Below are 22,702 nucleotides of genomic sequence, written 5' to 3'. Positions count from 1 at the left end.
ATTTTGAAAGATTAACTAGTATCATAGCTTGTGACACATTTACATCGCTATTGTACTTGTGGCCATTACTTAAATACCATACAAATGACTACTTTGTTTGAATTAAATTGGGTCAATATTGGGTACTTTGGTATTATACGGAAGAGGCCACTATTTTTGGGACAGTTTTCTTTACCGGCAACGTAAAGAAACTACATTAATACAAAAAACAGAATTTATTTTACTTACTGAGAAAACTACATGTCATTATGAGGATCAGTTTTTGTTTTATGCTTCCCAAAAGGAAGCATTGTAGGCAAAAAGGAAACGAATCTGTTCCTATGTATTATTTGTTATTAGGATATATATGTAGGTATGTATATACTTGCAGTCGAACTCCAATTATCCAGACGAATAACAGATCACCAATTATCCGGACTAGATTGAGAGAAATTTAAAAATCGGGTTTTTAAAGACATATTGTCCTGCGAGCAGTTAGTATGCAGGAATCGTGCGCAGTAGATAACCCATCTAACTGCGAACATAGTGTAGTGATAGCGGAGGAATTGATATGTTGACTCTTTCATGTTCTTTAGTGTTTGATTATCGTTTGCAGTACTACAAGTTCTAAAAAGAAAAGTGTAGTGTTATCCTTGGAAAATAAAATAAAAATGATCAAACAGTTAAGGAAGAGAGAGAGAGGAGACGGTTGAAGAAATCAAAGATATTATATTCCTGGATATTCCGAATGCAATGTAGAGGATTATAGGCAAGTGGCTATTATCAGATTCAATAGATCACAGATTCCAGATGATGATAATGAACTCCAAACCTAGACTGTGCTTAAATGGATGGACAGGCAACCAGTGTGATCACCTGTAACTGTTCACCATCAAACACATGCGAGACTTAGTGGTGCAGAATCGATTTAAGGCGGCCAAACAGCTGACTCTGCCTGATATGTTTAAAAATGATGTATTTTACTGTGATTTAGTATTGTTTCTCAATATCACGTAATGTAAACATTGTCATTGATATTGTTTTTTGATAATAAATACTGTAAATGTTCTCTACTGTGATTATGTTCTCTGAAGTCTAAGTTTTTTCCTAAAAGTGCCTTTTTCAGTAAAAATCCAACTATCTAGATTTGTTTACTATCCACATCAGGTCCAGTTCCAATTAATCCGGATAGTTGGGAGTTCTACTCTATCACGTCAAAATATTCTTTATTTATACTATATTATATGAATACAATTGAATGGTGTTAAAAACTTACAAATTAAGACCATGTATTTCTGATCTTGTACTAAATTAAAATAGAGTACCATACAATATCCTCAAAGTCCATCGAGTTAATAAAGGGGTTTATTTATTACATATATTTTTCGTTTTGTTTTTAAATTTTGAAAAAGAAGTTTCTAATTTTATATTTTCAGGTATTTTCTTGTAAAAGTTAATTCAGCATATTGTTTTTTTCAAAAAGTGCCAATCGATGAGGAGTAGCCAATTTGTCTCTCTGCCTTGTGTTGTACTGATGATTAGTACCATTAAGCATTTGCTCTCCGATTCTTGACCTGACTAACAATATTAGTCCATAAACAGTAAAGATCTGTAGTTCCACAAATTTTTCTTTAACTGAGGTTTGTGGCTTTAGGTTCAATACAATTCTTATTGCCTTTTTTGTACTTTTAGAATTGAATCAAGATTTTTGGAAGTTGTTGCTCCATTAAAACAATATGCCAAAACTAATTATGAAGTGTATGTAAGAAAAATAAATCATTTTTAAGGTTTTATAATCACACAGATATTTTAATTTTCTCATTACATATAAATGGGAGGATAATTTTGAAAGAACTTTATCAACATGATTGTCCCAGTTAAGATTTCTGTTCACAATTTTATTCTAAAACATTTACCTCTTCTACTTGGGATATTTTAAACTCACCTGTGCTAATTGGTGGCTCATTAATTTTCCAGTTTTTTGTTTGGAACAACAAATAATTAGTTTTTTCTAAATTAAGGAGTATATTTTTTTTTAGTGAAATAATCAGCAAGACTTATTAGATTACTATATATTTTGATTTCGACACTATCCGATGAGGATGCATCAATATTTAGACTTGTGTTGTCTGCGTATAAGAATAATTTTGGAAAATTATTTATATAACAAATAAATAAAATTGGACTTAGAAAAGAGCATTGCAAAACCCCATATTTAATTATTTTTACTGAAGATCTGTAATCATTCCTGAAATTTTTACCATTAAGGTGTGTTATTAGAACAAATTGTTTTTAATTTCCAAGATAAGATTCAACCCAATCATATGCCCTGCTTCTTATGCCTAAATTTTGTAACTTTTTAAGCAGGGATGGGTGAGATATAGAGTCAAACGCTTTGCTTAAGTCCATAAAAACCCCCATCATTTTTTTTTTCATCTAATAAATTTATTACTGACTCAGTAAATTCTGTTGCTGCGGTGGTTACTGATTTTCCCTTTCAAAAACCATGCTGGCAATCTTGGATTAAATTGTTTGTTAAGAAATCAACTAATTGGTTACATAAAGCTCTTTAAAATATTTGGGATATTGCAGGAAGCAACGACACTGGTCTGTAATTTGTAATATAAGTTTTTCTCCCTCTTTAAGGAATGGTAAGACTTTAGAGATTTTAAGTTTGCTTAGGAATACCCCTGTTCTGAAGGATGAGTTGATTAAATGTAATATAGGTTTTACTAACTGAAATTTCACATTTTTATTAAATTTATTGGTAATTTATTATTTCATCAAAGCCTGAATTTGTTTTGTTTTATAGACTTCTAATTATTTTTAAAGTTTCCTTCCCATCAATTGCGATACATCTAAAGATTTTACACCTCATGGTAGATAAGTTACAATTTACATAATTATTGCCATTTGTCCTACTATCATCTACATGAGGTAAAATATTGCACTCAACAAAATTTATAAAATGATAATTGAAACTTTTACATATAGTAACAGGATCACAAATAAGCTTATTGTGCAGCTTAATAATTATTGTATTCTCTTTTGAGGTGTTCTTCCTAGCCTCATTATTTATTATTTTCCATGTAGTTTTATTAATATTGGAAAATAAGTTAAGGGTTTTAGAGAAATGTACTTACATATTATAATATAAAAAATGAACGAGCACTCACGTGACCCGAGCTTGAATTTAGGTATTAATTATCTTGAGCGATGTACTTCTTTTTTTTCAAAAGTGCAGGGTTGCAGGCACTACCGAAGAACGCACTGATGACCTGGGGAATTTCTGATTGCTACTTTCCCGACATGCTATATCGACCAAAGTGATCTGACATTGAAAAAGCCTTCGGCACCACTCCGCGATTTCTGGCAGAAAAAGAAAACATCCCTCGAGATAGTACACAAATTCAAGCCCAGATCATGTGAGGGCACGTAAAGGTTATCTTTAACTAGTACCATATTTATTATAACTTAATCTAAACCTACTTATATTGCATGATAACAAGTAAGATAAGGACAACGTGGCTTCCCTCTTGCCAGCATCACTTTCTTTTGGGAGGTAGGAAACAAGAACCGATCGTCATAATTGCATTTAATTTTCACAGTAAGTAAAATAAATTCTGTTTCTTCTAATAATTAAGTTTTTTTAGACCCCGAGTAGGAAAAACTGTTCTAAAATTAATGACCTCCGGATAATACTAAAGGACACAATATTGTTATTTAATGTATTAAAAAAGATAGCAATAATCTATTAGACATCAGTGAGATCAAAATTTCAACATTATTAACATATTCTGCTCATCCTCCTGAACAAAAATATAAATGTTTATGGGTTAGATATCACAAATAACTTTGTTTTTAATAATTGAAGTGTAAATTTGTATATTTATTAATTTGTATATTTCTGTACTGTGCTTCTTCTTACCTATTATTTTCAGAGTTATCTGCTCCCGATAGTTTATCTGAGCGTTCTGTGGTTAGAACAGTTTAGTTAAGCAACATCAACCTTCCCATTTTGGTTTAAAACCAAATATCAATCGATGGCAGACTAATCAAACTTTTGATTGGGGTATATTATTACTCAGAAAAACAAACTTCATTCCTCTTTTTATGGTTAGAAATTCTTTGTATACGGTCTGAGAATACAAGTCTTTGCAAGCAACTGTTTTGACGACTGTGACCAGCTGACCGCTGTGACTTGCCGACTGTCTTACTAGTTACGTCTGCTGTTGTTATTTTTGGTGTCTGACTAATTGATTTATTTTTAGTTTATATTTAGTTTTGGTTATTAGTAATATGGCTGATGAAGTCCAGCTTAATTTTAGGAATAAATCTAGTGATTTGAGAGAACTATTAGCTGAATTGGAACCGGCATCCTTATCAGGCTAGTTCAAGGTAAACCTTTTTGTGAATAAAAAAAACTACAGCAACAATAATAGGTGACAACTGACGTCAGCAGCAACCAATAGGAGGTTGACTTACTATCATAAAAAGAACAAGTGATGCCTGTAGAACAATTATGTAAATATTACTCTGCGCAAAGAAAGTAGTTTCACTTTTAATGTTCCTTAACTTCGTTATTTGTCATGTCCATCCATTGAAACTTTATATTGTTTTGTTCAGGAGGATGATAGCAATAAGTTAATAACGTGAATCTTATTTTCCCACTCCAGCCTTAAGTTCACAGTTACAATCAAGGTCAGGGTACGTATGATAAAGGGACTCAGTTTTTATATCGCTTAGTACAATCATCGATACTTTATACAGTCTATAGAATAAATCAATCAATATCAATGTGTCTAAAATACTAAATTAAAATCACATGTTTAAAATTAATAAAAATAGTTTAAACAGTTACGTAATGTCATAAATAATAAAAGGACCATAACAAACAATAAAATTTAATTTGATTTAATTTAATTTAAACAGGTGACAGAAAAAATTTCATTTAACCCAAGAACTGGCAACTAAATTGCATCTATTCGCAAGGCTACTTTTTCCTGGTTTTACTAGGGTATTTCACAAAAAATTATACAATTAAAGTTGTTTAATTATGCATTGTCATATATAATTTTTTAATTAAAATCTGTATTTATTTTACTATGCTTACTTTTATAAGTTAATTTGTTTTTTTTTTTAATTTCAAACTTTTTGATATATTTTTTTATCTAAGGGGGTTGGACCATACCTACAGAAATAGTATTGTTTTAGTAAATAAAAATCCCAAAATATAAAAATTATTTATACATTTCTCTAGTTTCAGAAAATAATATAGTTTGATGGACTTATGTCATGAACTTTTATTTTTATATTGATAAAACTTGCAACGGAGCATTTTTTATGAAACTTGACATTACCCTGGTAACATACTATATAACACTATATAACAATAATAATAGTTATTCCTTACATGAAACAGTATTATATCACACCAAGAGTTAGCAATAACACATAATTTATCAATAATATGTACAAGTATAAAATTATGTAACATAACTCATCATATTTATGAATCCGGAAAGCATAAATTTTCTTACATGTGAAAATATCTTCAAAGTTAGAAACAATGTTCAAATTTTCTTCTCATGTATAAAAGTAAAATTTTACTTATATACTAAACACATTCTGTATTTTGAACACATTTTCCTAATTGTTATAAAAATGTATTTACAAAAATGTACAATTATAAACCCAGCTTCGGTTTGGGTACTTAGATCTAAAACTAGGACTAATCAGATTCACCGCCGCTACTGGTTCACTTTCTAACAGCTCTCTTATAATACTAGATTGATCTAAATAGTTCCTATCCATTTTAAAATTCCTATTTGGTAAAATTCAACATATAAAATAAATAAACCTTGCTAAAATACAAACTTGACACTCCTAATCTGGGCCTACATAGATTACGAAACTTGGGTTATTTTGAAACAAAACACTAATTACAAAAACAGTTTCACTATATCACTTTCGTGAAAGATAAAATCTTTTCAAAGCATGTATCACTTGACTAAATAATAACTTCAAATAATAATTCTCTCACTAGAATTATCTAAATAGTTCTTATCCATAACAAATAAACAAAAATCATACAAGAAACAAACAAAAAACTAACCGTATGTAAACAAGAGCAAAGAAATTACAACTATGACAATTAACCTGTCGACTAGTGCGGCAAAACATACCCAAATGAGTGCGCACGGCATTTGCCATTGCAGACTAATGACTGTCAAGTTCGTTCTCACTGAATTACTGTGACGTCTAGCGGAGATTTTTGGAACTTTTCAGTTGTTCCTAATAGTGTCGCTGTACAGTGTTGCTAGTCCTGTATCGTGGTGGCACCTGGTGATAACTTTTAAAACTATTTTACGGAGGCAGGACATAAGACCCGCTACGCCTCCAAGGTCGCCATTTTATAAGGCCACTCCCCCAGAATGACACAAAGAAGTATAAACTACTCAGGCAGTGCTATGTGTGTAAACACACCACTCGAACTGGACAAACAAGAAAAGAAACCAGCTATGAATGATGAACATGTGAGGTCGCCCTTTGTATATATCATTGTTTTGAGCAGTATCAAGACAAGACAATTCTTTATTTTCACATTCATCAAGAAGGAAATGGCGTCAAATACATATTATCTTAAAAAAATTTTCCCAGGTTTGTTGTCATTAGCTGCCTAGGTCTTCACATTCTCTGCGAGTCGGCTCTCCAATTCAAGAATTCTTTTACTGAGTAAAAGGGTCTCTCTTGGAACCAGGAGTGCAGGCTTTTCTTCAACTTCCTTCCTTCCATTTTCTTCAGCTCATCAGGGAGATTATTGAAGAATTTTGCCCCAGCATAGGTTGGTTTTTTTTCAGAGAGAGTTAACTTGTGGATCGGCAAAGTAAAGTTATTGGCATTCCTAGTATTGTAAGAGTGAATGTCTTGGTGCTTTTGGACATTATGAGTTGTAGCTATCACAATAGCCTACATTCTACAATATAAAGGCTGACTACTGTTGATAACCTCCACTCTTTGAATACCCCTCTACAGCTCTCTCTACATCCCAAGCCGGCCATGATTCTTAGAGCCTTTTTTTGAAGAATGAGGATTCGTTGGAGATTTCTTTCAGTTGAACCACCCCAAACCGCTAAGCCATATCTCATATGGCTTTCAAACAGAGCATGATAGGCTGTTATTGTGGCTTTTGTCGTGCTTATAGCTTTCGTCCTTTTTATGGCATAGATTGCTGAGCTAAGTTTAAGGCATAAGTTATTAATATGATTTAGCCATGAGAGTTTGTCATCAACAATGATTCCAAGATAATTAGTTGAGCTGACAGATTGAAGATTTGGTAGATCTGAAATGTCATCCTTCTTGTTCCCAAATGAAATTTGTTTCGTCTTTGATTCATTGAAAACCAGGTCATTGTTTCTACAATAGTCCATAGCAATGTTAACAGCAATGTATGAATTTATTTCTAGATTTTCCACTGAGCTATTGGCAGTTAATAGCATAGAATCGTCAGCATACATGACTAAATTACTGTATGAATGTAAAACGTTAGGAAAATCATTAGTAAATAATATAAAAAACTAGGTATCACACCCTAGCAAAGCTTTAAAACGAGATTATTGCTTTTAACAATCTACAATGTATTTTTATATACATTTAAACTACAATAAACAAGTTTATTAACATTTAAAAGTGTTTTTTATTTTACTCCCTAAAAGTCTGTCACTGGTCAATGAGGCACTCAGTATGGACCGTCATAGCGGCACGGCAAATGCTGTGCGCACTCGTCAACAGGTTAAATATATTCTTCTTCTCTCCTACGTATCAAAGATTAAAAAGTTCCCAACTTCATACTAATCCACACATTTATTAATCCGCTATCGAATGCTACCATTACTTTTGTTGTAAAAAATTATAGATACTTTATAAAGTTGCTTTTTCATGATGATGTTTGACCGTCGCTGCAGCGACAGTCACCAGTTGTTGAGAGTGATAGACTGTCGCTGCAGCCATCGTCACCATAATAAAGAAAACATAACAACAAAACAAACATCTTGAAACCACAAACATTAAATCATCTTTTAGTGTAATTGGCTAAAGTATTAAAAACGGCCACTAACACAATCAGATTATGATTATTGATTTTAAATATCGATACTTTAAATACTACATTTGACCTATAGATATTCATAAATAATCATTGCCAGCTTTCTTTATTTAGACTAGTGATGTCATTACCAGCTGTTGTTATTTCAATTATGTAGGAGAAGGTTAGTGACAATGACAAGAACAATGGCAATGAATATACAGACATTAGCTCAAAATGTTTTTATAAACACTAAGCAATGTTCTAAATGTTTACAAGATAATGGCCATGCTCCTTTAAATCCAAATTGTCCAGCTTTTTATTGACGAGATGAAAACTAGAATTAAAAGTGGAAATCAAATAGTGTTTCGCTGCATGAAAAGTAAGAACAAACACAACATATCTAAAAACGATCTTGAGAAGTCTTGTTTTGAACATTCTAAATTTAGTATTATGAATATAATGGAAAACTGTGAACTAATTAGTTGAAATCAAACAAACTATTACTTTTTTTATTAATAAATTTACTTTTAACGGGATCAGTACCTGCAGAAATACCATTTCAGATTGGCTCAAGTTATCGTAAGTACTATGCTGATCAAATGTTGTTTAAATAAAGTATAGTTAATTTACGTAATCTGAAACAAATACATATAATTTACATTTTACATTCAAAAGTATAGCTTCACTATAATACGATTTTAAAAGCCTAAAACAATTCAGTTCGATGTTATCACTCCAAATTAGTTCAAAGTAAAATAGTGTTTTAAAATAAGTTCAAAATTAAAATCATGTTTTTCGTTAATGGCGGCAAGAACAGTGACGTACATTTCTTCTTTGTTTCACATTTTGTCGTAATTATATTATAATTTGTAAATTACATTAATATTTATACATTAATTTCTAAGATTTAAAACTAGCAAAACCATTGTTCTTTGAAATATGTATTACGTTATTTGTTCCGACATTTTGCTTTCAGTCTTTTGGATAGTCATGAATTTCGATAATCATAATTCGATTGTGTTGGTGACAACTTATTATACTGCAGCCATGTAATTATTTGTAATTTTCTAAAGTTAACTAACTTTACTTGGGGAGACTTTAATAAGCGGCTTACACTTGATATTCGGTTGTTTTTATCAAAAATTTCAATATATTATCCAACTTTGATATGTAAAAAAATCGTACACAATAATAGTTAGGCCTATAATAAATTACTGTAACAAAAAGAATATCATACATTACAATTGTAAAACATAAATTTAACATTAATATTACAAAACAACAAAACCAACTATGGCATAGACTTAGAGATCAAAGAAACCTTACAATATATAACTTGCCTACCTTGGTATCAGTGAGTAACAGCTTATGTGAAATTGAGGAAAGAATTTTCCCTATGGGTTACCAGGAGGCAAACCAACATGTCAAAGCCACTGAGACAAATCTCGAAATATTTCTCATATTCATTGCCATTTTCAAAGTCTCAAAATAGTATTACTTCTGGCTGTTTATTGTTTACGTTAAAATTACTATAACTAATAATTATAAATCATATGCTAAGTTAACCCTTTTACTGCCGGCCATTTTTTTATCGTACCAGTCAAAATTGCCAAGGGGGAAAATCGCTGTTGTGCATTCATTTACAAAAAATGCTGTCTCTTTTTTATTTTTCATTAGATTTGCATGAATTTTTACTTTATTTACTCGTATTTAAATGCTGTTTTTTAAATAATAAAAAGAAATTTTAATTTGAAACAAACTCATTATTTAATTTTAAAACTTATGTAAATAAAAAATAAATAAAAAAATAAAAATTGTGTTTGGCATCTGATAATTTATTTTTAAAATTATACTAAAATTTTGAGCATGATATCATTATAAACTAGAGCAATTGCTTAGAACATATACCAAATTTGAAGGTGCTACCTTGAAACATAGCTGCACTATGAGGATTTTCCCAAAACTGGTAGGCCTCCTCTAGGCCTACCAGTGGAAGTTTAAGGTAAACTTATCTGTGCCCTCACTATCTAATAACTCCTCATTATCTGATGGTAAGATTAAGTCAGGATCGTCATCAGTGTCATCCACATCACTTTCATTGTCATCAATAGCCCTAACACTAATATCAGAATCGTTCTCGGCATCTGAATCTGACAAATTCTGAAGGAAATTGTCACTCAGTTCGTCTTGCACTTGACACCACCATCGATTAGACTGTTAATTATTGTTCCCTCACTCACAGGAGAGTTAGATGTAACTCTTTTACTCATTTTATCCTTGATCAACAAAAGTAACACTTCAAAAAACTTTCGATAACATTGTAAACAACAACAATGAACGAAGATTTCAGTAATCTAACCCGATCATCTGGTTTTGACAGCTGTCTAGGTAGTTCGTCAATTCTAGTCAAAGACGACGAAAATAGAAATCCAAAGTTCTTCAAATGGCTTCTTTCATTATCCTTTCCTCCTAAACAACCAAAATACCGATATGTCGGACGTCGGCAGTAAAAGGGTTAAATCAATTGTAATATTGAATTATTCCTTTGTATAAAACATCGAACCATTCAATATAAACAACCGAATAACAAATGTATGCCGCTTAGTTAAGTTTAACCCTTACTTATTTAGAAGTTACATAAAGAATAAATTGTGTTTAACTTAGAATATGAAAATGTGTGTACATTTGGTGCAGATAATTTATTTACTGTTCAAATTAATTACTATTGGTTGATTATACCGATGGGTATAATAATTAAGTATTCTTTTGATAATTGTGATATAAAAAAACCGGGTCTCTTTATTGTACCCTACACACCATCAATTGTAAATAACTATAATTAAAATGTTTTTATACTCCATAGTAGTTTGGGTATTTATAATTGATAATTTGGTGGTACTGATTCGATTATGATGGTGCCCTCTTACTACATTGCAGCCCAAAAGCCGGCTGCAGTACCATAAGAGGCCACCACCACAATATAATTAAAGTAGCCTATATCCTTAAAAACAGTACAAAGTAACTAAATATTAAACTGTTTTGTTTGTTACATTTTATAGATACACAACATAGATAGTTTTGATATAACATAATTCGTGTCAACATTTTTGTTTCTATAGTTTAGATAATCATAAATATGATTCTATTGTGGTGGTGGCCTCTTATTATAGTGTACCCAGTTAAATCATTACATATCTAAAGCAAATTTATATTTGCCCCATATTACAGTCAATGTTGTTATAAAAGCATGAATCAAAATGACTACAAAGTTTATATGTTGTCCAAAAAGTAGTGTTACAAACTCATTTAGGTTACCTATGAATATTTCCTCACAGAAAGTGAACCCAATTTGTTATTACTTTACACGTTATGATCATTAATGGTACAGGAACAAAATTACTCAAACATAACTTAATCATTGTAAATCCTAAATTCATAATCAAGAACTCTTTGAAAGAGGTTAAAATTACATGTACATACCATTACCAATAAATAAGCCTGTATAACCTATAAACAGGAAAACCTTGTGGCAAAACATAAGTCATGTTTTCGGGGGGGGGGGGGGTGAATCGATTTTCTCGTTACAAAAGTCGGTGTTTTAATATCGACCTTTTTGATGCGATATATTTCTTCATTAATGTTTTTATTCAGAAATATAATTCTTTGTAGACTGATGACTGACTTTTCTGTGGTTTTATAGACGAAATTTTAATATTCCCTAGTGATGCTACAAATTCGTGGTAGTAGCGTCAGTTTATTTAAGATAATGTGTATTGGTTGTAACATTATCTGAAGCTGTGAGGACTACAACAGAAGAGCAGGATTTCAAAACAGGAAAACATTCTGTATATTGAATTAGTCATATTATGGAATTGAATTTAATTGAATTTATTTCATGTCTTTAGGCCTTGTGAGCAATGGACACAGTCATCTTACAATTAATCAGTCAGCATAATTATATACTAGAGTAACTTATAAACTAAACACCAACAATGATGAGTCAACAAGAGAACAAATAATCAACAAGTCAATAACAAAAAATATAAAAAATCTATAAAATTGATAACAAGTTAAAATCCAAAAATATAAAATTTAACAAGACAAAATCAACAAGATAGAATCAACGAGATAAAATTTAGTAGATAAATAAAAATGTGGACTTTCTTAAGTTAAAAACTACAATCTACATTTTTACAAGTCAGGTACTCATTGATTGAATAGAAAGGGTTTTTTACAAGCCAAATGAAAATAACCTGTTTGAATTTCTTTAAGTCTACAGAATTTGCCATACGACCGAGTTTATTAAAAAAGGTAATGGATAAATAACCAAAGTTCTTTTGAGTTTTGCTTAATCTACAGTAATCTTTGTCTAGTAAATGCCTATTTCTAGTATTGTGAGAGTGCACATCACTCCTATGGACAAGATCATTTGAATTCTTCTTAACATAAACAAGACAGGTGTATATATAAAGATTTATTACTGTAAGAATGGATTCTTGTATAAATAAAGGTCAACAACTAGCACTTCTGTCTGAGTTTGTTAAAATCCTAATTGCTTTCTTTTGTATTAGAAGAACTCTATCAATTCCAACTCCGTTTCCCCAAAAAAGTAAGCCGTATAAGAGTATGCTGTTAAAAAAGGCAAAATAAGAGTTTTTTAAGTATTCTTTAGGTACAAAGTGTTTTAGCTGTCTTAACAAAAATACAACTCTAGATAATCTAGAACAAACTTGGCTAATGTGATCTGACCATGTTAGTTTACTATCTAAGACAATTCCCAACAGTTTGACATTAGGTAAAAAAGTGCACTGATCGGGTTGTAGTGCAAATAATATTTGTTGTGTCTTACATTCATTCAGAGCAAGTTCATTAGCCTGAAACCATGTCTTAGCCTCGAGGCAAGCCTCGTCAATAAACTTACATAAGTTAATGGTATTTTTGTCAGAGCTAAACAGAGTAGAATCATCAGCATACAGAATGGCGTTGGCCTTAACATTACAAGGGAGATCATTAATAACAATTAAGAATAACAAGGGTCCGAGTACCGATCCCTGCGGCACGCCAAACTCGACCGAGCGATAGGCAGAAAGAACACCACCAACACAAACTCTCTGCCCACGCTCAGCCAGGTATGATTTTAAAAGCGCCAATTCAGGTTGTTTTATGCCATAAAAAGATAATTTAGAGAGCAGGATTTCTCTCGGGACACAATCAAAAGCCCTGGTAAGATCGAAAAGAGTCGCCAAGGTGGCAGCTTTAGATTCAAAACCATCGAAAATCGATCTCACCAAAGCTCCGACCGCATCCAAAGTACTTCTTCCTGCTCGAAAGCCGAATTGAGAGTTTTGAAAAAAGTTGAAACATTCAAAGTATTTACCGAGTTGATCATTCATGATGAATTCCAAAATTTTTGAAAAAAAACGGGTACCACAGAGATCGGTCTATAGGAACCGGGTAAATCTTTGGGACCCTTCTTATAGATAGGCACAGTTTTAGATGTTTTTAAAGATTTTGGGAAAACACCAATACACAGGCACTGATTTATACACCAGGTGAGAGGCAATATGATAGAGAAACAGATTCTCTTTAAAAGAACACTAGACAGGCCATAGATATCTTTACTATTTGAAGATTTCATATCTTTCACCACTTGCAAAACCTCATCACAAGACACTGGCTTCCATTTAAAGGTGTTAGGAGTACGTGGAGCTTGACCCAGGAGATCCTCAGCAGACACGTTACTGGGAGATATGCTTTGTCGTACCTCTTTCACTGTCTCAACGAAGAAGTCGGAGAAAGCCTCCGGCGAAATATCTGGACTGGATGGAGGGGTTGGGCTCCTTACTGCAGCAATAATGGACCATGCAGTTTTACAAGGATTAGACGCAGAGCTGATTAACCTCTCATTTGCTTTAAGCTTTGCCTTCTTCAGTTCATTTTTATACTTGTTTCTTTCACCGACGTAGGCCCTTCGTGAAGGTTCAGACTTGGTATGACAGTAGACTGTATAAATTGCCATTAGATGTTTCTTAAGATCCCTTAAATGGTCGGTATACCAGTTGAGTTTAACGCTTTTCAACTTAGAGTTGCTAACGATTTTAAGATTTTTTGTTTTAACAGGGCAACATAGATCAAAAATAGTTACAAATCTGTCCAAAAAAATGTCAAATAATATTGTTTCCTTGTTATTTACTGCAAGAATGGTTGGCCAATCAATCAATGTCAGATGAGAGATTAAGTTTTCAATATTGCTAGGAGCTAAACATCTCACCTCGATTTGCTTCTCCTGACAATTCTTCTTAGTCTGGGGTTCAGGAACGAAAGAAATTTCAATCATGTTGTGGTCGGACAGACACTCATTTAAGACCTTAACTTGAAAGTAATTCATCATCATCATCATCGTCAGACGTTTCCGTTCTCACGGGTCGTCGTACACAGCCTCCTCCACTTTAGTCTATCCTTCCAGGTCTCCTCTTCATCCACCTGTATTTTCTGTAGTCCCCTTCTCTCTATGTCTTTCCACACTTGGTCCTCCCATCTTCCTCTCGGTCTTCCTCTTGGTCTTCTTCCTCCTTCCTCCTTCTCCAGTGCTATTCTAGGCATTCTATTATCTCCCATCCTCTTCACATGCCCCATCCACTGTATTCTTCTTCCTTCCATTGTCTCTTGCAGTGAAACTACCTTCAATCTTTCTCTGGTTATTTCGTTCCTTATTCTATCTCTTCTTGTAGTCTTCTCTATCCCTCTTAAAAATCTCATTTCTGCAGCTTGCAATCTGCTTAAATCATTTTTAGTCCACGTCCACGTCTCTGCTCCATATAATAAAATTGGTTGGAAATAAGATTTATACATCAATACTTTTGATTCTTTCCCAATGTTCCAACTCCACACAATCTTCTTCACCATATTGAAAAACTTTCCACTCTTCCATATTCTGTTTCCTATCTCTTCTCTTATTGTGCCCCTATCTGTTATGATACTTCCTAAATAACAGAATTCCTTCACCTTTTCAAGTCTTTTTCCTTCAACTAACACGTCTTTGTTATTTCCATCCCTTCTCTCTACTTTCATTACTTTACATTTTTGTATGTTCATCTCTAAACCATATTTCTTCGCCACTTTTGCCCATTTGTTTAACTCTCGTTCTAACTCTTCTTCCCTATTTTCCCATATCATTATGTCATCCGCATATGCTATTGTCTTAAGTTCTTCTGCTCCTCTGTTTCCTTGTACTTCTAGAATAATTTCATCCATTATAATATTGAAAAGGAAAGGTGACAATATGCTTCACTGCCTTACTCCTCTCTCTGTTTTAAAAGTATCTGTATATTTTTCTTCAATTCTTACCCTGTTTTTACATATGCCGTACAGGTTCTTTATTCTTTCTACTATTCCCTCACGCAATCCTCTCTTTCTCATACTCTCCCATATCCTTTCTCTCAGTACCTTATCATATGCCTTCTGTAGGTCTATAAACGCTACCATTGTATCTTTTCCGTATTCCCACCTCTTTTCTAACACTTGTCTCATCACAAAAATAGCATCCACCGTTGACCTACCTTTCCTAAAACCACATTGCTCCTCTCTTCCTGTTTCTTCCAGTACTGGTCTAATTTTCTGCAACAGTATTTTTTCATAAATTTTGGTACAACAGTATGGCACAACAAAGTTATTCCCCTGTAATTCTCGCATTTTTGCTTATTGCCTTTCTTAAAAATCGGCACTATTATTCCCATTTTCCAGTCTTCTGGTATCTTCTTTTCCTTCCAAATCACTCTCATCACTCTGTACAACCATTGAATTCCCAATGGGCCCGCCGCCTTTATCATCTCAGCCGTCAGCTCGTCTATTCCCGCAGATTTCCCCTCTTTCATCTCTTTAACCGCTTTTTCCAATTCGCACATACTAAAATCCTCTTCATCTTCTGTCTCCTCTGTCATATCTCTTCTTTCCTCTTCATTTTCTGTTCCTTCCAGTAGTTCCTTAAAATACTCTTTCCACGTCTTCAAAACCTCTTTCTCCTCCCATTTGATTTCCCCTGAAACATCCACCACCTTAGTCAACATTTCTTTAGGTTTCGTCTTGTTCCTTATCACCCCATAAAAAAATCTTCTTATTTCCTTTGAAGTTTGATTTCAGTTTTTCTTCAAAATCCTTCCATGTCCTCTCCTTTGCCTCCTTCATCATCTTTGCTGATGCCCTTGCAAGTCTCTTCCATTTATCCCTCTTTTCGTTTGACCTATCCTTAAACCATTCTCGCCAAGCTCTATTTTTGTTTTTAACTGCTTCAGCCGATTAGTCACAATATTGTCTAGGCAAGCATTGCCTCTTGTGGGAGTATTTATAGTCTATTTACAGTCCACTGATCTTAGAATGTCTTTCAAACCACGAACATTGGAAGAGTTTACATTCAAAAAATCAATATTGAAATCACCACAACATATAATAAAACATTTAAACTTAATCAGGTGGTCAAACAATCGTTCAAAGAGACTCATAAAAGTGTCCATATTCCCCCCAGGAGGTCTATAGAGTGCAAGTAAGATAATTTTATACTCCGTTAACATAACTGCTGCCACTTCAATGTTCATCTCACTGCAAAATTCATCAACATCTACAACAGTGAACTTGATTCCCTGCCTCAGAAGTACACCCGAGCCACCCCGTTGACTAATTGATCGGCAGTACATGCTAGCTGGCACAAAGTCTTGGATGTTAACCATATCAGAAGTTAGCTCCGAGCACCAGTGTTCACTGACACAGAGTCCAATAAAGCAAGATTCCGCCAAAACAATCTCAAGCATGTCACGTTTGTCCATCAATGACTGAGCATTTAAATAAAGTATTTTAGCATTGAAGGTGTCTACAGATGTAATGCAGGAGACATCACTCGAACATTCTGATAGGTTGGGTGAAGCCAAACCTAACCCCGTTATTGGCCTAAAAAATCGTTTTGGTAACGCCGAGGGAAAACAAACTCCTTGACTAGAATTCCCTCCTCCCAAATTCTGGATTCAAGATGACAGTAGCAGTGTCTTCACTTACGCCTATTCTGAAGGACTTGTAGTCGCCAAACTTAGGTTTGAGTTCCACACAAATAAAATCGGATAGATCAGAATCTCTAAGATACTGCTCCATAACCTCACATGTCACAGTAGTATTCAATCTAGATACAAATACCCACGACTTCCTCTTAACACTGGCTACAGTTAGTTTTCTGTCTTGAGTGGATTTAGTACCCAAAACAATCTTCTTTTTAGCCACAGGTGGGCTAGGTCTGACAGGTATAAGAGAGTTGTTGGGAGCTGACTTAGACTTTTTGGGTAAATCTGCCTGATAGTTGTCATTGGTGTCCATACCATTTGTTGAAGTGATCCTTAGAGACCATCTCAATGGTCTGGTTTGAACCTTGACCGGAACTGTCGTTAGGCCTATGACTGAAGGAACTATTTTTTACTGCCTCTGAATAAGTTAAATTATCATTTTCACTATAAACGCTGTTAACTCTAGTCCCAGTCACTTGTTTAACGCTGGATTCTTTGACTGTCAGTGGCAAGATATTCTGTTTATTAGGCCTATCGCCAGAAGAGATGTTGCCCTGGTTAGAACCATGCCTCAGAGACCTGTCAGGTTTGACCAGTAACTCAAGCTGCGAATATTTACTCTTCAGATCCGTTAATTCTTTACAGACTCGTTCATATTGCTCGAATAAGCTGTCCATACGCTCACAAAGAGAAATACTGTTTTTACCTTGAATGTCAAGTTGGTCAAGTACTACATTTAATATACTAGGCCAATCACAGCCTTGGTCAGGTTTAATAGAAGAGTTGAATAACATTTCAAGCTTTGTCAAACACTTGTGGCAAAACCACTTAGTGTAGTCAGAAACAGGTTTGTCGTTAATTAAAACGAAAATGTCATTATCTATATCAACACAACCGGGATGGAACGAAGAATGACAAAATCCATCGCATAACATTGCAAAATCATTTGCAACTGGTTGATTGCAATGTCCACATGACATGTCACAGACTTTAGGGTTCTCTGTAATTTTTGAAACACCTTGTAGTTCTACTCCGTTTCCACTGCAAGTCTTCATTCTGTCCTCTTTGGCATTAACTGTGTTGTTCTCAGAACTGGTCAAAATATCGTTCTTAGCGAGATCTCGCGAAAAGTTTACAACTCTCGTTTCTGGAGAGATCACGATACTTCTCGCAGAAAGACGAGATTCTGCGAGAAATCAAAATCCGACCTAAGTTCGAGAAATGTGTGACTTATTACTTAAAGATTTAAAAAGACAAGACAAAGAAATATAAAATTTATGATTTTGAAAAAGTCCACAAAGTAAGACAAAGTAATTTGATTTGCACCAATAAAAGATTAAAACGATGCACAGAAGACTAGAACAACTGTTACAAGGATATAGACATGCACTTTCAGCTGTGTCAGTAAACAATTAAAAACATGGATGATTAACTAGGCAAATATTGAGAATGTCACTTAAAATAACACACTTGCACAGTCAGTCTCAATAAAATAATATTTGATATAGATATGAACTCTCAAAATGAAATTAAATCATTTTGAATTTTCAAGCAAAAAGATATTGCCTTGGGTGGGATTTGATCCAGGTTCCTTGAGGTTAGAAGCAGGATACTATTCCCCTGAGCTATGTCAGTACGTGAATAGCCAGTTGTCAGATGCTGGTAAGATTATTTAGTTATCCAGTAATGCTTACTTGTTATGACAAGACAGGCCATATGGTTAAAATTAGAGTTATCACTAAGTGGAAATAGGAAATAAAAGTGTTCACGGGTATGACAATCTTTAAACTATTTCAAGCTGTTAGATTTAAAAATTTTCACTGTTCATAATCATTAAAATCTTGTCATGCACTTAAAAAATTCATGCAGTATACATTTTCTAGGTTATAGTTTTCATGCAATTGTCTTTGGAGAAAATAAATTCAATGCTTAGTAATTATGTGATACCTACGAATTCAGTTCGTTTATGAGATGAAACACTCACTAATTTGGCGCAAAAGTGAAAACTTTGAAAAGTTTTTAAATGAAAACTGTCGAAATATTGAGTACACACAAACCTGTAACTAACTAATGGATCTGTGAAAGAGGTATTGACGTGTTTGTCATTAAAACTGAAATGATAAGTACAATTCCAGTTTTAAAACTGGAACTTAGTTAACTAAGTTTAAATGAGATAATTAGTTATAAGATAACCATCTCACAGTTATCTTTTAGAAATGGGTTCTCTTTCAGATAGACAAATAGTTTCAATGACGAACTATATTTTTATCGAGTACTATAATATAATTCCGAACAGTCATCTCAGAGTGCAGATTTCTGTAATAATTGTATATCTTTTGTCTCAGTTGATTACGAGAATCGTCACAACGGTTAACTGAGACGAGTAAAAGAACATTTATTGTTAGACCTAAATAATTACAAAGACGCGGGACTTATTTAATGAGAAAGTTATTTTTATTCTATTCTAATAGTTGCTCAGTTTCATCCAGAAGATTTCTAATAAAGAAATAACGCTCAATGATATCAAGGTTTTTTTTGACGTGACAACGTCTTAAATTAGGTTGCGGCTCGGAGTCACTCATGAAAAAGTGTAACGCCCGGTAACGTTACGATGCCCGTCCAGTGGGTCCGCCGCACGGGATCCGCACGGGATAAAGCAGATAACTGTGGGTCCGCCGCACGGGATAAAGCAGATAACTATGTTTATTCGTGAAAATGTGGAGTGCTTAAATTCGTCATTTACAACAACTAAAACAATAAAGGTAAATAATTGTACACTGATATTTCATTATCGTAAACTATGATTGATTGATTAATTGTTAGATTGACACAAAAGTTGAGAAACTGAGTTTATAGGTTATGTCATACTATTGACAAATGTTGATAGTGTTAAGTAAATTATTAGTTTAAATCACTCTGCAATCAATCGTAATTCAGTCGATTGAGAAGAAACAGCGCGTATTGCTAGTCAAACATTTAAAATAACAAATTATAACCTCTAACCTGTCATAACAGTGCGACCAAACAAACAAACTAAACCGACCAATCACCACGCGCGGAGTTAGAATTTAACTGTGTTTAGCAAGAATTTCAAATTCCAATTTTAGTAAATGTTTTATTCAACTTTACCATTTACAATAACAAATTTTAATTAATTTCAAATTATGTACAATGTTTTAGTAAACAAAATATATTTCTATAGTTAAAATTTGTGCAATTCTTATTTTCATTCAATTCCTTGTTCCTATTGTGCAATTTAATAATATTCATATCAATAAATATTCTACCGAGAAAAAGACGTTGTCACGTAAAATCTTCGCCCGTAAAACCGACTTTACAGGCAACCATAATTTTTTTTGTATCGTAACTAGCTTAGATGAATACCCTCGCCTTCAACTCAGCAAGCAGAACATTAAGCAAAGGTGTGATGCAAATTGTACGAGGGTTAACGAAAAAAGTTTGTCAACATTATTTTTGTCAATATAAAACCCCCATTAAAAAAATTATAACCTTAATAGTACCACTTTATCTAAGGAGAACAGTGTTAGGATTCTTGGAGTATTGATGTTGTCGGACTTAAAACCAAAACTTGAAATAAACCGCTTTTGTAATAGAGCATCAAGAGCACTGACGTTAATTTTCTATTCCGCCAAGCATGGTATAAATGTTGAAGCTATGAAGATCATCTACATTTCTGTTGTTATAAGTATCATGGAGTGCAATAGTGCGGTTTTGTGTCTCTTCCACTCTGGCCACATCGATCGTCTTGAAAGGATTCAGAGGTGTTTCCTGAGATTTGATACTTTCAGATTTGGATACGATTAATCTATTGTACTGTGGATCTGCTGACTAATTTTCTGTCTTGGATCACTGGATTCAAGGAGACAACAGGTAAATACGGTCTTCCTTAATAAAATAATAACTGCTGATATTGACTGCCTGACCTTCCGCCTAAAATTGATTTAAAATTGCCAAAATCTACCTGCTCAAACGAATTCTACCTTTGTGTATGCAGTTTATCGTGTATATATATATATACACGCGGAAAAAAGTGAGCACGTGAGTAATGATAGCACATTCACCCGGCAAGTGAGAGATCCGGGTTCGACTCCCGGCGGAGCAAGTACTTTTTGCGATTCAATGTTTATTGAAATTAAAAAAGGCTATTGCCATTTATACAGTTTAATGTGTATATGTATCGTTCTACATTATAATAATTCATGAAACTTACCTCAAACTATATAAGTTGAAAAAGCGCAATGAATAGACAGCAATGTATTGACCAAATAGCAGAGCTTAAACAGGTCATAGTTTATGGCTGTATTTAAACTTGCACAGAGATCTCCTAATCAAAAGTTCGTATCTGTTTGACGCCCCTAACTATTTAGGTAAATATTGTAAATTTACTGTCATAGTATTTTATATATATAATATTTTTGTGTTTGTCTACTTACATTAGTAGTTTGGAAGTGTAACGGGGGTGACGCGTTCGATAATATCTCCGGTATCCAACATCCTATATTCTCCTCAGCTTTCGTTTCCTTCACATGTCCTAAAACTCGGCTTAAAATATTCTTTCACAATTAAGGCTATATAGTGGAATTGTCAGCAATCAGCTACGAAGTTTTCCCCTAATCAATTGAAATACAATTGTATTGTCGTAAAATATATTTACATGCAGAGCATTGTCAAGTTCACATGGTAAGACACATTATCTGGCATACTCTACATAACTAGGCTATAACATTGAATTTTGATTGAGGTTGTAATATATTATACATTCCTTAGAATCATATACTTAGTGCTATCAGCACGGATTTTAATTTATTTTAAAATTACTTATTATCTAGATAGTTTATTTCTTCAGATAACAGATTATATAAATGTTGTTTACCAGTCAAAAATTTGATTTAATATTTTTTTGATAATTACATTATCCAATTCCAGACTGAAAGTTACTTCGTCTGGTAAAATAATCATGAACCGAGATGTTTATGGGAATACAATCTAAACTTGCCCTTAGATACAATAGCACAGTGCATTAAATACAATGTAGGAACGGTCAAAAGACCAAGATTTAAACAAAGGTTTAAAATGAGTTATATTAATAACATTACGATTAATTATTAAAATTTCTTTTGTAAACTTAAAGCTATCTTACATTAGTATCAGAGTCCTAGACAATTATTCCATATGAAAAATGGCTGTTTGCATGCATAACGAACTGCCATTAATATATATATATATATATATATATATATATATATATATATATATATATATATATATATATATATATATAAAACTAACAGATAATTTTAATCTTCTAATCATAAACGTGCTTTTTGAAATCTTTTTACGTACATTCACAATATGAGAATCCAATCTTAGGACTGGGAGCTTTAGAAAATGTTAACCACACACATATAACATTTATTTATTTATATTACTATTTTCACATCCAAATCCGATGAGAATTGGCGCACATGTCTTTATTATAATTTACCCAGGGTTGTCCACTCAGAGCTTTAGAAACTTTTAATCACATTTAATGTTTATAACTCAACATCCAAATTCGGGAAGATTAAATTTG

General features: G+C 33.1%; 1 protein-coding gene across 2 annotated transcripts in view; it reads right to left on the bottom strand.

The window, feature by feature from the left end:
• LOC124359183 overlaps window positions 1-11,616 on the bottom strand; it is a 29,002-nt gene extending 17,386 nt beyond the window's left edge. The window contains exon 1 of one of the 2 annotated variants that reach the window (XM_046811718.1): window positions 11,546-11,616. The gene's annotated coding sequence lies outside the window, so the exon portion shown is untranslated. The other variant, XM_046811717.1, reaches the window with a different exon arrangement.
• Window positions 11,617-22,702: the final 11,086 nt, after the last annotated feature.

This window comes from Homalodisca vitripennis, chromosome 4 (genome assembly GCF_021130785.1).
Source record: "Homalodisca vitripennis isolate AUS2020 chromosome 4, UT_GWSS_2.1, whole genome shotgun sequence".
Lineage (NCBI taxonomy): Eukaryota > Metazoa > Arthropoda > Insecta > Hemiptera > Cicadellidae > Homalodisca > Homalodisca vitripennis.
This window is presented reverse-complemented; position numbering and strand designations above follow the sequence as displayed.